Below are 13,001 nucleotides of genomic sequence, written 5' to 3'. Positions count from 1 at the left end.
GCGTGTGTAGTGCTGGGAAATGAAGTCCCCAGGCAGACCCGGTAATCTCCGCTATCCCGGTAGGGACAATAAAGTGGTGGCGTGCAGAAATAAAGTGCTCAGTGCTGTTGCAGTCCCAAGGGGCTCCATTACAGTATATCATAACATATTTCTCACACAATGACAATCCATCCACCTCAGTCATCTGGCACAAGCCACATACTTCTAAATGTGATTGGAGTGGGTCATCAACACAGATGTGCCGGTTACCATACCTGCCGGGTGGGATAATACTCACCTCAATAGAATGAAAAACTTTGCTTTACATCAGCTATGAAAATTTTAATTCTATTTTAGGACCAGGGGAGACTATGGTAGTTTGAAGCGAATACATTACCAAGTCACTGAATTGACATAGAAATGTTTGAAAATAGAAACAAATTACCAGTTGCTCGTCTTCTCAAGTCAAGCCTAAAAAGAGCAAGTCTCGGATTTATTTTTATTTTACAAATTTTATATAGCGCTAGCTTGACCCGTGGGTATCAGAGCGCTTTACATACACACAGGATGCCATAGCGCTCCTACCTGGGTGTGAACCAAATCATATAGGGCAGTGAAAATAGAACCGCATTCTTTATCAGATCACTCAGCCCTTTTAGACCTTGCACTACCCCAAAGCGACACTGCTCCGTGGTCCTGGCGACAGAGTCTCCTTCGGAGACCAGATGTGGTCCAACAGATAGAGAGGGCAATTGTTGATTTAAAGGATTAATGATACACCCAATAACCCAGTCTCAATTGTTTGGGACGCTCTGAAGGCGGTCATCAAAGGGGAGTTTATTGTAATTTCAGCAGCGGATAAAAAAATAAGGAAGGGAAAGCGAATGCAAATACATCAGCAAGTACGTGAGTTGGAACGCATTCATCATCGCACAGTGGCCCCATGGGTATGGCGCTAGCTGGAGTCTACCCAGAAACAGGCAGGGTTGGATTTAGATAGCACAGAATATTCTCTACCTCGTCGTAGACATTCATTTTATATTGGGGGGACAAGTGTGGGTTGTTACTGGCGAACAAACTCAGAGCCCAACATTAGTCTACCATGGTGGACTACTTCCAGACTAAAGAGGGAGCCCTTATTGAAGGGCCAGTGGCTGTAAGGTTCGGGAATTTTACAACGTTTTTATAAACTCCGCTCAGGCTCTTCCCACCCATAATTTAGCTCACTACCCAGGAGGGTCCAAAGTGACATGTTTAAATGAAGATCATGTGACCAGGCTAGACACTCCAATAAGAATAGAAGAGGTCATATCAGCGATTTCTAGACAGAAACCCCTTAATTCGCCTGGCTCAGACAGTTTCTCAACGACTTTTTATAAAGGTCTTCTGTAGGTCTATAGCTCCACTCCTTATTAGAGTATTAAACTCCATCACGAGTTCCACTGCGCCCCTCCCCCCCCCCCCCATAGACACTGCGCGGATAACACTAAACTAATTTTACATTTCATTGATAAAAGCCAATTGTTCCCAGAGAGAAAGTATGCTATTTTCTATTGATGCCGAAAAGCCTTTAGGCCACGTTCACTGGCATCATTTAGCTGAGACGCTGGCTCATTTTGGCCTAGGAGAGAGGTTCTGTGCCTGGATTCTTAGTAACTATGGGGACCGTAAGGTCTCTGTTAAAGTCAATGGGAGAAGTTTAGCCCAATTTCCAATATGCCACAGAACGCAACAGGAGTGCCCCTTGTCCCGAAAACCCAAAAATCATGGGGGTATGCTTTGGGGTGAGGAACACGTTATTTTATTATACATGGATGATGTTGTGTCATTCAATGAGCCCCAAGAGGCTCTGCCCAGCTACCTAGACAAGGTGAGAATTTAGGAAGGCTTTGGGTTTCCCTACGAGTCTCACTATTTCATAGGCCCTGGATGTCAGTCTCACCCAACGTCAAGGCCTATCTGACTTAGACCACTCGATACAGAGGGCACTGGGATTTATCCCTTACTTGGGTATTCAGCTGGCCACAACCCTGGAAGGGGTTACGAATCTTAACTACCTAGGTCTGACGGGGACGGTGTAGTGAAGACAGGGTTCTGCCTGCACACATTGCTATGTTAGCATAAGCGTTTAAGAAGTTAAACCCCTTCTTGCCACTTTTGCACACAATACTACAGGTAATTGTTATTATAAGTCAAACTGCTTGCTTTTTCTTCACATGAGAAAGGTCTGTTTTTCACATCCCTAGACTAACGCCGCGACCTTAGTCTGAACACTGTGTGCAGAAGTCTTCAAGTTCAAACAACAATGTATGCTGTACTCTTTCTTCCAGAATTCACACATTAGATAATATCGTTTCATCTGTTGTGGATATTGTACAGTATGACATGTCTGTTTTATACCATGGCCAAAATCAATTGCGCTCTATAATACAGTTTGCATGGACTTTACAAACATTGAAGGCTGGAAAAGTTCCCTTGGACAACATGAATACATCATCTTTATTTTTGCCGTTTAATCTGACTGATAACAGTTCATGTCCATGAAGGATGCTACATATTCGCTTTTACATATTGAAAAGTTGTAACCTTTACCATTTTCTGTGGCCGAATCAAACTCGGCTGTGTGGCTTATTCATAGGTTAATCACACTGCCTTTTCCCTTGTTTAAATTCAGTTCATGTATGAAACACTATGCCATAGGCAGATATGAACCATTAGGTAGCGCTTTTCTCCATGACGTTTGGTCACTCCCGTTCACATACAGGTGCCTGAGAGAGGGTAAAGAGGTTTATTTAAAAGGAGAGGAATGCACTTCCACACCTGATCACTCAGTAGTTTGCAAGAATATACAATTGCATGGCACGTGCAACGTTCACACACCGAATTCAGCTTGCATTTTAAAGGGAAATCCTGGGCCAGCTATTACACCAACTTTCACATTACTAGCGAACGGTAGTTATTTGCATTTAAATATTGAAGCGTGTTGCGGGATGCTAGCAGGGATTCCATACATTGTAACGGTCTCCCAACGTGTAGTTTGTAGTAAAAAATGTGCTTTTCCCGCCCCCGCATGGGAGTCTTGACATCTCCATCTGGCCTTCCATACCAACTTTGAAAGCAGAGTTCAACAAGATGAGCAGAATAAGGGCTCTATTGTCCCAAAAAGAAGTCGCCCTAACTTCCTTGCGTGAAACATTTGTCCTTCACGTAGCTAACACCCGCACTCAGGTGCATGTGATTTTAAATACTGATCTCCCACTTTATTTCGGCGCTTTGAATCACACTATTTTCAATGCCTCGTCAACAACTGGCTAGGCGCATTTTTTCAAAGTTGTGGGCTCCGGCCTTGTGACCTCGTTCCAAACTATTTGGTGTGATACCGGCATTTTTTCATTCTATTTTTTCCAGCGGGCTTCCATTAATCCTCGCCTTGGCTGCTGGTGTGCTGCTGTTGGTTTGTTTGATCAGCAATGGCTGCACAATCTGTATCACATGATGGCCTGCATGCTCCAACTTTGCAAGCGGATGCTTGAATACTATGGAACACTACCTCTGGCCACTTTGAGTGTAGCATATGGATTGTCCTTCCGGTTCTCATACATTACTTGCGTGCAACCCGTTTTCCATTGCCCAGAATGTTCATATGAATGGGCTCTGGATTTGTGCCTCTCAAACATGGCGTCTCCTGCCCCGGATTATGATCGATTAATGAGTCCCTTAGCGGCTCATGAGTTGGACTGTTCTGGTATCGGAATTATGGCCTGTACGGCTGCGCATGTAATCCTAGGAAATTGGGATATATGTGCAGCGGCCCATGACTTCCTGGCACGAAGTTCTCGAAGAACATGCAAGTTGTCCTCTGATAGTGCTAGAGGCTCCGGCTATCGACGAACATGTATGTTCAATTACTTTATTAGATTGGATGTCTGAATCCTTTACTGATGATTACAATGACTTCCTCTTAGAGGCTGTTGCAACATACTGTTTACGTACTCATTTTTACTTTTATTTTTTTTTGCTCCGGAATGGGCAGTATACCGCCCCTGCTTGATTTTTATTTTTTTGCTTTTTTTATGGTTTTCACCTCACACTTTCTAACTTTTCACTACCAATTATCCGGTTTGGCTAAATATGAACTTGGTTCTGTCTCACTCGAACTCTGCGTTCCTACATTGATTACCTATTTTGTTTGTGGTCCGATCAAGAGAGGGTGTAGTGAAGACAGGGTTCTGCCTGCACACATTGCTATGTTAGCATAAGCGTTTTAGAAGTTAAACGCCATCTTGCCACTTTTGCACACGTTACTACAGGTAACTGTTATACAAGTAAAACTGCTTTCTTGCTTTTTCTTCACATGAGAACGGTCTGTTTTTCACATCCCTAGACTTACACTGCAACCTTAGTCTGAAAACTGCATGCAGAAGCCTTCAAGGTCAATCAACAATGTATGCTGTTGAATTCAGGTTGATCGGCCCACGCTCTAGACACAACTAGCACACAGCTGCAAATATCTGAAACTCGGGTGCCTTTAATATTGCATTGCTGTAGGAGAGTAGGATCTGCACTTATGTTGCCCCCACTTTTTTTCTGATGTATACACTGGTTTCTGGCTATAGTCTGGCTGGGTCCCTGCTAATCAGGGCCCCAGTTTCACTGATCTCTCTAAACAACTTGGTGTGCATATTAGATGCACTAGTGATTGGATACTGTGGTACCTTATGAGCCCCTAGTATATGGTACCTTAGGTACTTAGGGCATTGGTACTTCACAGGCCTACCAGGGGCTGCAGCATGTATTATGCCACCCCTGGGAAGCATTCTCAATCTGACACCACAGGCCTGCTACTGCAGCCTGTGTGAGGTAGTGTTAGCACTCCTCACTGAGGTATAGGTTCCTATATCTCACCATACACACACATATAAACCTATCAGCCACCCCTCTTGCAGGCCCTAACAATCCTGAGGGCAGGGTGCTTGGTTTACTATGTGAGGGGGTGCTTCTGCATGAGCAGGACCCCTCTGCAGCTGGCAGAGTCTATTCTCTGCTACTGTTTGTGGATGTGGTTAAACCATATACTCTTAAGTGCATTATAACCTTGCGGTAAATGCTAACTTTGGAATGACAGCATCAAAACATGTCGTGTTTGGTGTCAAACAACTTGGAATCATACCCCCACACCAGTAACTGGTGTGGGAGTATGATCCCACCCTTCTAGAGGGGATGACATGTACCCACTGTACTAAACGGTAGAAATCTCCTAGAGCCCTGGCATCACAATATGGATGCCACCAACACAGACACTGGGCTGCCCTCCTGCTGCTGACCGAAAATCGCAGTGGAGGAAGCCCAACAAAAGGTATCCTGTCACAGGGAGGTGTCACCACCTCCCAGACAGGATTTAGTGTATTGGAGCTGGGTGGGTGCACTCCTAGAGTGCTTTGAAGTCCTGCACTGGGGGAGCAGTAGGCTCCTCTGTGCATATGCCAGCTCAAACCGGTTCAGGGGCTACCTGCCCCTGCTCTGGCGCGAAACTGGACAAAGGGAAGTGGGTGTAACCACCCACTACCCTGACCCTCCTAGAGGAGTGGTCATAGAGCTAGTCCCTCCCCTATCTTCACTATAAGGTAGCAAGCATTGCCAATGCAATTCAGATTACCCTGGACAACGCTCGACAAAGAAGAATCCTGGCCCTTCGACGTTCCACTATCTCTGGAAGACTGAAGAATCTCCCTTGGAGTCAAGGAGTGACTCCCCTGCTTGGCAGGCACCAATAACTTCAATTGACGGTTGCAAACGTCACCGCTCCCGCCGGAGTCCGAAGTCCCTGCGGCCCCAGAAGCGGATTTCCTGACCTCGGCGGCCATTTTGAGTCCCCAGCGAAGCTGTGGCATCTGGACCCCACGAGTGACTAGGAACAGCAATACCTGGGAACCGTGCACGGATTTCGAGTGCAAACCCTAAACAACGTTCTATAAACTTGTGCTTTGGACCATTTGTGGCCCAAGTCCCTAGCAGGTCTTGTTCCAAAAATCAACGTCCTACCCCGTCCCAAGTGACCATGGGCTCCTGTGAAACTTTTCCTGTGAAGGCGTCTTCGTGGTTACTTGCCCGTTGGCTAGTGACTCCCCCGAAGACTTTCTAACCGACTTCAAGGGCTCTCCTGGTTGCTACGGGCCTTCCCTCACTTACCCTCACTGGGTAAGTCCATCAGACCTTGCTTGTCTGCATCACCGACTATCTTCAGTCCACACGAGACTTGCAGTTGCCAAGGCTTGTGGGCTCCAATCCGGTTGCCGACAGTCATCAGCTGCAGACGTCGTGGGACACTCCGAATCCAGCTGCTGGTCATCGTCGATCCCTCCTGGACCTCGTGAGCGAAGAGACAAAACACCATCGACGACCTGAAGCGACGCGACAGTGGTCATTCATCCTGCTGGCCACCGGTCACCGGCAAGTGACTTTGAACACTGTCCCCTCAATTTTCAGGTCCTCTTCATCTTCAATCCACCTTCGGATTCCAGCGGACACCTCTTCAGTCGTCTCAAGCAGCAAGTCTTCATTGGTCGCCATTGAAAACAGCATCGCGACCCGACACCAAAAGACACCTATGCACCCGGCTTCCCTGGGTGAGGTAACTCGTGCACTCCGGTGCCCAAGTGTGTGTTGGCCCTCGAAATACTTACCCTGTAAGTGGCTTGCTTGTTGACTTCCTCGAAGCGCCCAAAAACTTTAAAATACAAACCGCGACTTGCTCCATTGTAACCTATAGGAAACCCGCAGCTGTGTTTAGACACTGCACGCGTCTCCCGTGGGCTTGTTACTTACCTGCTAACACTGCAGTAGTGAAGCCCCAGCGATTCCCAAGGCCCTAGGCTTTCTCATTTTGCAAGTCGACTTTGTTAAACCATTTTTTTTTAGTATATGGTCTGGTACGCCCCTAGGGCTCCAGCCATATCTGTGCTTAATTTATTGAGAACTGTTGACATTTGAATGTTTACCTGGCTTCTAATCTCATAAAGAGATTAGTAGAGTGTGTCTAGTAATAAATACATATATATTTGATATATATACCTGTGTGGTGTCTTTTCATTTGGTAATTCAAGAGATTATAAGGTCAAACAAGCTGCTTTACATTCCTCAGAGACTTAGCCTGAAGGCTGCTCTCCACAGCTACCAGTAGGATAGCTTTCTTTAAAAAGGTTGTCTTAAACTTATCTACCATAAGAGTCGAATTGGACTGGTGCAAGGTGGCCACTATAACTAGTGACCAGCATATGCCAGGCCAACTTCTCACAATTGCATGCATGATACTGGCACTTGGTGAAAACCTTTCCACCTACAGAGAGCGTTGCTGACCCCGTGATGTGATTCACCTAAGCTAATCTTGGAGGTATGGGGTTCCCCATTCAAACCTAGAGACCTATTATCATAAAACTAGCTTCTAGCCAGGGAAGGGTGGTACACAAGGCACTATAAGACCGGTTTCCACTATCATTATAATATGATTTCTCCCTTTGTGTTTTATGGAACTGTAACAACGCCGATTGTTTTATTTCTAATCATTTGCCTGCTTATGTTAGCCAAAATACTGCATCTTAGAGCACATAGTTAAAATAAACAGTTTAAACTTTTCCGTGTCTCCGATTACTCACGTTGTGGACGGATATGAGAATAAAAACGAAAGTGTTCTTGATTCCCACCATTCCTGAGAGTAATCCAAGTCGCTTGTTCTGGGTTGTCTAATCATTGGTAGCTTCGCTGTAGTACGGAGAGCGAATGAGACATAGATGCTAGTTGGATAGGGGATCTGGGTACTGAGGGAAGTTTTTTGTACACCACAATTCACTGAGGTCCTGGTTTCCTGGGCATAGTTTTGTGCATGAGCAGAATCCCTGCAACAACGGCTGATCGCACACGGTTGCAGCTATATTCCCTCTTTGCTGCAACGTATCACCACCCTAAAAGTGACGATCCGTCCCAAGATTCTTTACTTCTTCCAAACTCTCCCCTTACAGCCCCAGGCAGGGATGCTCAAACTCTACAAGAAGCGCTGCAACGTTGTGTGGGTGAGCAGAACACCTCGATCAAACTGGAACATAGTTTGCACTCCCCAATTGAAGGAGGCTCGCAAGTCCCAAGCTTGCGACACTACTTCCAGGCAACACAGCTTCGCTGCCTGGTCGAGTGGTCTTGTCCAGAATCAAAAAAGCCTTGGTTGTTTATAGACCGTCATTCACTGCCCCATAAATCTCTATTTCTCCCCGATCGTCGTGCCTACCTTGAGGGTCTGGGATGGTCCGGCCACCCGGAAAGGCCTTACATAGTTTCCCTCCCCTTGACCCCAGTAATGGGAAATAGAGACTTCTCGCCAGGTCTGGATGGCGCACTGTTCCGAACCTGGCAGCAGGTGGGATGTCAGTCTATAGGCCACTTTTTCGATGCAGACGCCCCATACCTTTTAATTCCCTGCGAACTGACTTTGCTATCCCTGAAAAGGAACAGTTTTGTTACACACAGATCAGACATTGGCTGATGCAGCCGGCAAATCAGGGAGGCTGACCAGCGGCATCTGACTAAATTTGAACAATGGCTTCTTGGCAAATATTCCGATAAGCGCCTCATTACTGAATTATATAAGATATTGCTACACGAGGAGACCATATCAAAATCCCCAGTGCGGGTTAGGTGGGAAGCTGAACTCGGCAGACAGTTGTCCCCCAAGGAGTGGCAGGGATTTATAACTGAACACAACACACAGCCAACACTTCAAGCATAGAGTCTGCAACAAAAATTGCCACTTCTTGGCATTTGACCCCTGTTTGAATGCATAGAGGGAATTCGGGACGCAGTGATAGGTGCTGGAGACATTGCGACTCTCCTCGAACTTTGTTAAACGTCCTGTGAAAGTGTCCTAGACTAACAATTTTGGAACAATATCTTGACCGATAGAGCTACTTATTTTGAAATACCGTTTTCCTAAATTTCCAACATATACTATACTGGGACTTCCCAACCCACTCACGTACCCACTTAAATCTCAAAGGGGTCATTATATAGCCCTCGCACTTGGAGCAGCACACCAGTCTATACCAGCTCTCTGGAGAATGGATAATGTGCCGACCCAGTAGAATTGGTTATACCATAACTGGCATGTGCTGGGATGGAGAGGCTCTCTTTGACACTTACACAGCAAGAGGACTCTTATATGGATATTTGACAACCATATCTCACGCTCCTTTCTCAAGAGTTTACAGAACTGATCTGCCCAAGATACTGGAGGTTGCTCAGATTGACCGGACCCTCAAAATAAGCAACTCTGGTAGCCCGCCTACATGAACTTCAGCTGACGCGAGGTCAACACTCTCCCAGTTAGATGTTGGATGAGCATCCTAGAGACCAGGGGGAGTTCATTAGAAAAGTTGCAACTTGTTATTCTATAGCTGAACCATTGTGCTATCATGTCTCTTCTGATTGTCATTGCCGTGTTTTCACACAACAATAAAAATAAATTTAAGTTTAAAAACGTGTCAATTGCACAAGTGTATTAGAGGCAATTGCACAGATATTTTGGGGTAATTTTCTTCAAACATGAGTATTTTGCATTAACCTCATCCCATTTACACCTCCTACTTCAAAGAACTCTTCAGTTTTGCAGATTATTAATATTGGCTCCAAGGAGGGATCTTGGTGGCTGGGTTATTGAATAAGCCAAACAGTTACACCCTGGACAGTTAGCCACCTGGAATTGTGAAGTGGTGTCTTATTTCTGCTTAATGCACCATGACAAATTAATGTTCTAAAACGCTACAAGTCTTTCTGCTATAGAAAAGGACACTTAAGAAAAAAAGGCGAAATTACTACCTGAAACACAATTAACTTTCATTTTTCATTAAACGTTTGAACTTTACATAACTGGGAGCATTTTAGCCTGAAAGCAAGGGGGGGATGGGGGGGGGGGGGGGGGGGGGGGGGAGGGGTTGTAAAAAAAATAAAAAAAAAATAAATAAGGCACCCTTATTTACTGTATTTTAGTAATAATTACACATGCACCAGCATGTTGGAGTTAAATACCGCATTTTCAAACTGTTAACAGCACCCTTTAGTGTAGACTCGTGACCCATGTAATATAGGCCCGAAAAAAGACAACGATAATTAAAATCTCTCTATGGTAACTTACATTTTGAAATGCAATCTTTGTCGGATGAAGGGGGCAGTGGGTTTAATTACTCCATCCATGGGGACAATAAACAGAAGATGTTAGAAGTCTTGCACGAAAGGAAAAGAGCAGAAGAGTTCTGGACATTCCCTACCTATTATATTACCTATTTATTACCCGCAGAAGAATGCATGTCCGAAACATGGATATATGAAGATCTTGGTCCATCATAGGGGTTACGTTGTAGGATAGCTGCACATACAATTCTTGGAAGCTGTGTGGTGTTCTGACCTCCAAAGTACGTTTTGTGACCCCTAAATACACATCTCTTTTAGCCACCATCATGCAGACAGCAGAGCCCCAGAGGAGCAAGATGTTAGCAATGAAACCACATTATGACATTTTTTCATTATACAGTTAGGTATTGTAAGGACCCACATTAAAGAGGCTTATCAGTTGGGATAAAAAAAATGCACTTAATCTCTTCCATTAAATGGCAGCAAGTGCTTTGGGATAACCAGTTGCTTCTTCAGTGCAACTTAAGAATCTATTGCTTCACAAATGTATTAAAGGCTTTGCTTCACTTGTCAGTAAAATGAGAGATACGCAATAAATAGGTATGCAAAAAATAATAATTATTACTATTATTTTACGTTTAGGGAACTTTCTCATATAAAAGTTTGACACTGAAGTTGTGAGTTGGCTTGCCCCTTGCCATTTTCAGACTTCTTAACTACTACTGCATAAGATATAGCCAATTGCGAAAGGGCACACCCAAAAATATTCAGGTTTATTTACAAACCACTTGCGCCGCCAGTGTGTGACTTAAACTATGGGAAAAAGTGAAGTACCGGTGGCGCAAGAGGCTTGTAAATAAGCCCCATGGAACTTTTTCGGGGCAAGAGATTGTTCATGTGTCTCAAAGTCATTTCAGCAATTAATCCAGTATTTCCATATTTGTTCTGCTTTGTGCACTAATTCACAGGATAATGAAGACACGTATGCAGCAAACATGATGTCTGTCACATATCCAACATAGTAACTGTCAGAAACGTACCTGATGAAGTTCTGTGTTTTTTTTTTATTTTATAGCCACAAACACAAATAAAGTTGAAACAAATTACATGGACAGGAGATTTTAGACAATATACCATTATACCAATAATAATCATAAACAAAGATAAAAAGCAAGCAAAGGGGAGAGAGGAAAAAAAAGGGAAGGACCAAAGAGAGCAGAGCCAGAGAGCATGTAGAAGCATGCACGGAAAACAGAGACATAGCCACATTGCAATTTGCAAAAAATTAGAAATTATACTCTCAATACCATTGAAGACAAGACCAGACCATGTCCTTTCAAATTTACGCCAAGACCTAGGTCTTGGCTGATTAAGTTCTGTACTGTCAAAAAGAAACAAAATGAGTTAGCGGTTATGTTTTGATGAAGAAAAATTAGAAATTTTAACTAACGATTTGAACTGTTTATCAATCCATTACATTTTAAGGTTTGCCCTTCCACATTTGGATAGACGGACTGGTTCTGCACGTTTGCAGTGGTATTCGTAGCCGCCGAATACCCGGAAAAGGAGCACTTGAGGACGAAACCTTTAGAAGGACTAATCTTTGGTGCGCTGACACAGTTGCTTAAATAGTTAATCCATACTAATGCATCTTAACAAGTTAAAAAGCACACCCTAAGCACTTAACATTAAATAATGAATTAGAGCACAGCTATCAAACATTACTGACAAGAGAAGCAAATTATTTTTTAGTTGCACTGAAGTCATTTTTTTTTTTTACCACAAAACAAATTGGTGGCACTTGGTTATTTCGTTCTCAATATATAAAGGACTTTAAATAATATTTTTTTCACAACCATTTTAATTGTTACTTTTAACGTTTCGATCATACACTGAAAAAAAGAATATTGGGGACTGTACACAGGATCTTATTCAGGTGCTTTCTGTCTGGCTTTTTTGGGGGGAAAACACGAACAGGTGGACGATACTTTTTGTCTTAAAAAGGTGACAACTCTACAGGAGTGGAAATACACAATTCATAAATACACATTCATCCCGTAATAAGATAGCAATGTGAGTTTTTAAAGAGGTAGCTGGGTGCATAAAAGCTTACCTCGCGTCACAGCCATCGTGCCGTTTCCAGCGTAGCTCACCTGCTACACTGGCCCGTTTATTTGATGTGAAATTGAGTGCGGATAAACGAGTCTCCATATTCATTACGTCGAAACATTGCTGTGCGTTTATATGAATGTCAGCAAAGAGAAATGTGAACAAGCGGATGGTCCGAAATATTTTCAATGTATATATATATATATATATATATATATATATATATATATATATATATATATATATATATATAGACGCCGACGTCTATAGGATTTCTTTAAGTACTTAGCAAAAGCACTGTAAGAAACGCACAAAGTATCGTTAATCTTATGAGGTACACATCCTCACAGCCGGACGCGAAAACTCAGGGTAGTACTGACGACTTAGGTCCTGCTCTCCTTCCTATCGAACTGCCCGCAACATCCGTTGTTTTCCTGAACCCAAAACCTCCGAAGCTCTCAGCTGAGATGATAAATAAACGCTAGACCCCGCCCCTTCCATCTTCCCTGGCCAGGTAAACAGTAGTCATGGAAAAAAGGCTTAACTCATGTCTCCTGCACAGAACAAAAGATGTGTTGTGAATTGCCCATCCGGAGGCGGTAAATGCTTTGGCTACCATTATTTTAAACTACTGTTTTTTTTCAGCAATACTATATTCCAAATCAAGCTAGCAGACATGGCTATCTTTGCTTTGGAAATCAATTAAAGCAATAACACGCGATTGTACCACAAACTTATAT

General features: G+C 43.7%; 1 protein-coding gene across 4 annotated transcripts in view; it reads right to left on the bottom strand.

Annotated features, from left to right (window-relative positions):
* The window catches only part of FAM217B (family with sequence similarity 217 member B), a 249,242-nt gene that overhangs the window by 192,611 nt on the left and 43,630 nt on the right, over window positions 1-13,001 (bottom strand). The window contains exon 1 of one of the 4 annotated variants that reach the window (XM_085619471.1): window positions 12,266-12,751. The exons of 2 other annotated variants lie outside the window; for them this stretch is intronic. The gene's annotated coding sequence lies outside the window, so the exon portion shown is untranslated. Of the gene's footprint in view, window positions 1-12,265; window positions 12,752-13,001 lie in introns of those variants that run through there. One more of the 4 variants, XM_085619472.1, reaches the window with a different exon arrangement.

Source organism: Triturus cristatus, chromosome 7, assembly GCF_964204655.1.
Source record: "Triturus cristatus chromosome 7, aTriCri1.1, whole genome shotgun sequence".
NCBI lineage: Eukaryota > Metazoa > Chordata > Amphibia > Caudata > Salamandridae > Triturus > Triturus cristatus.
This window is presented reverse-complemented; position numbering and strand designations above follow the sequence as displayed.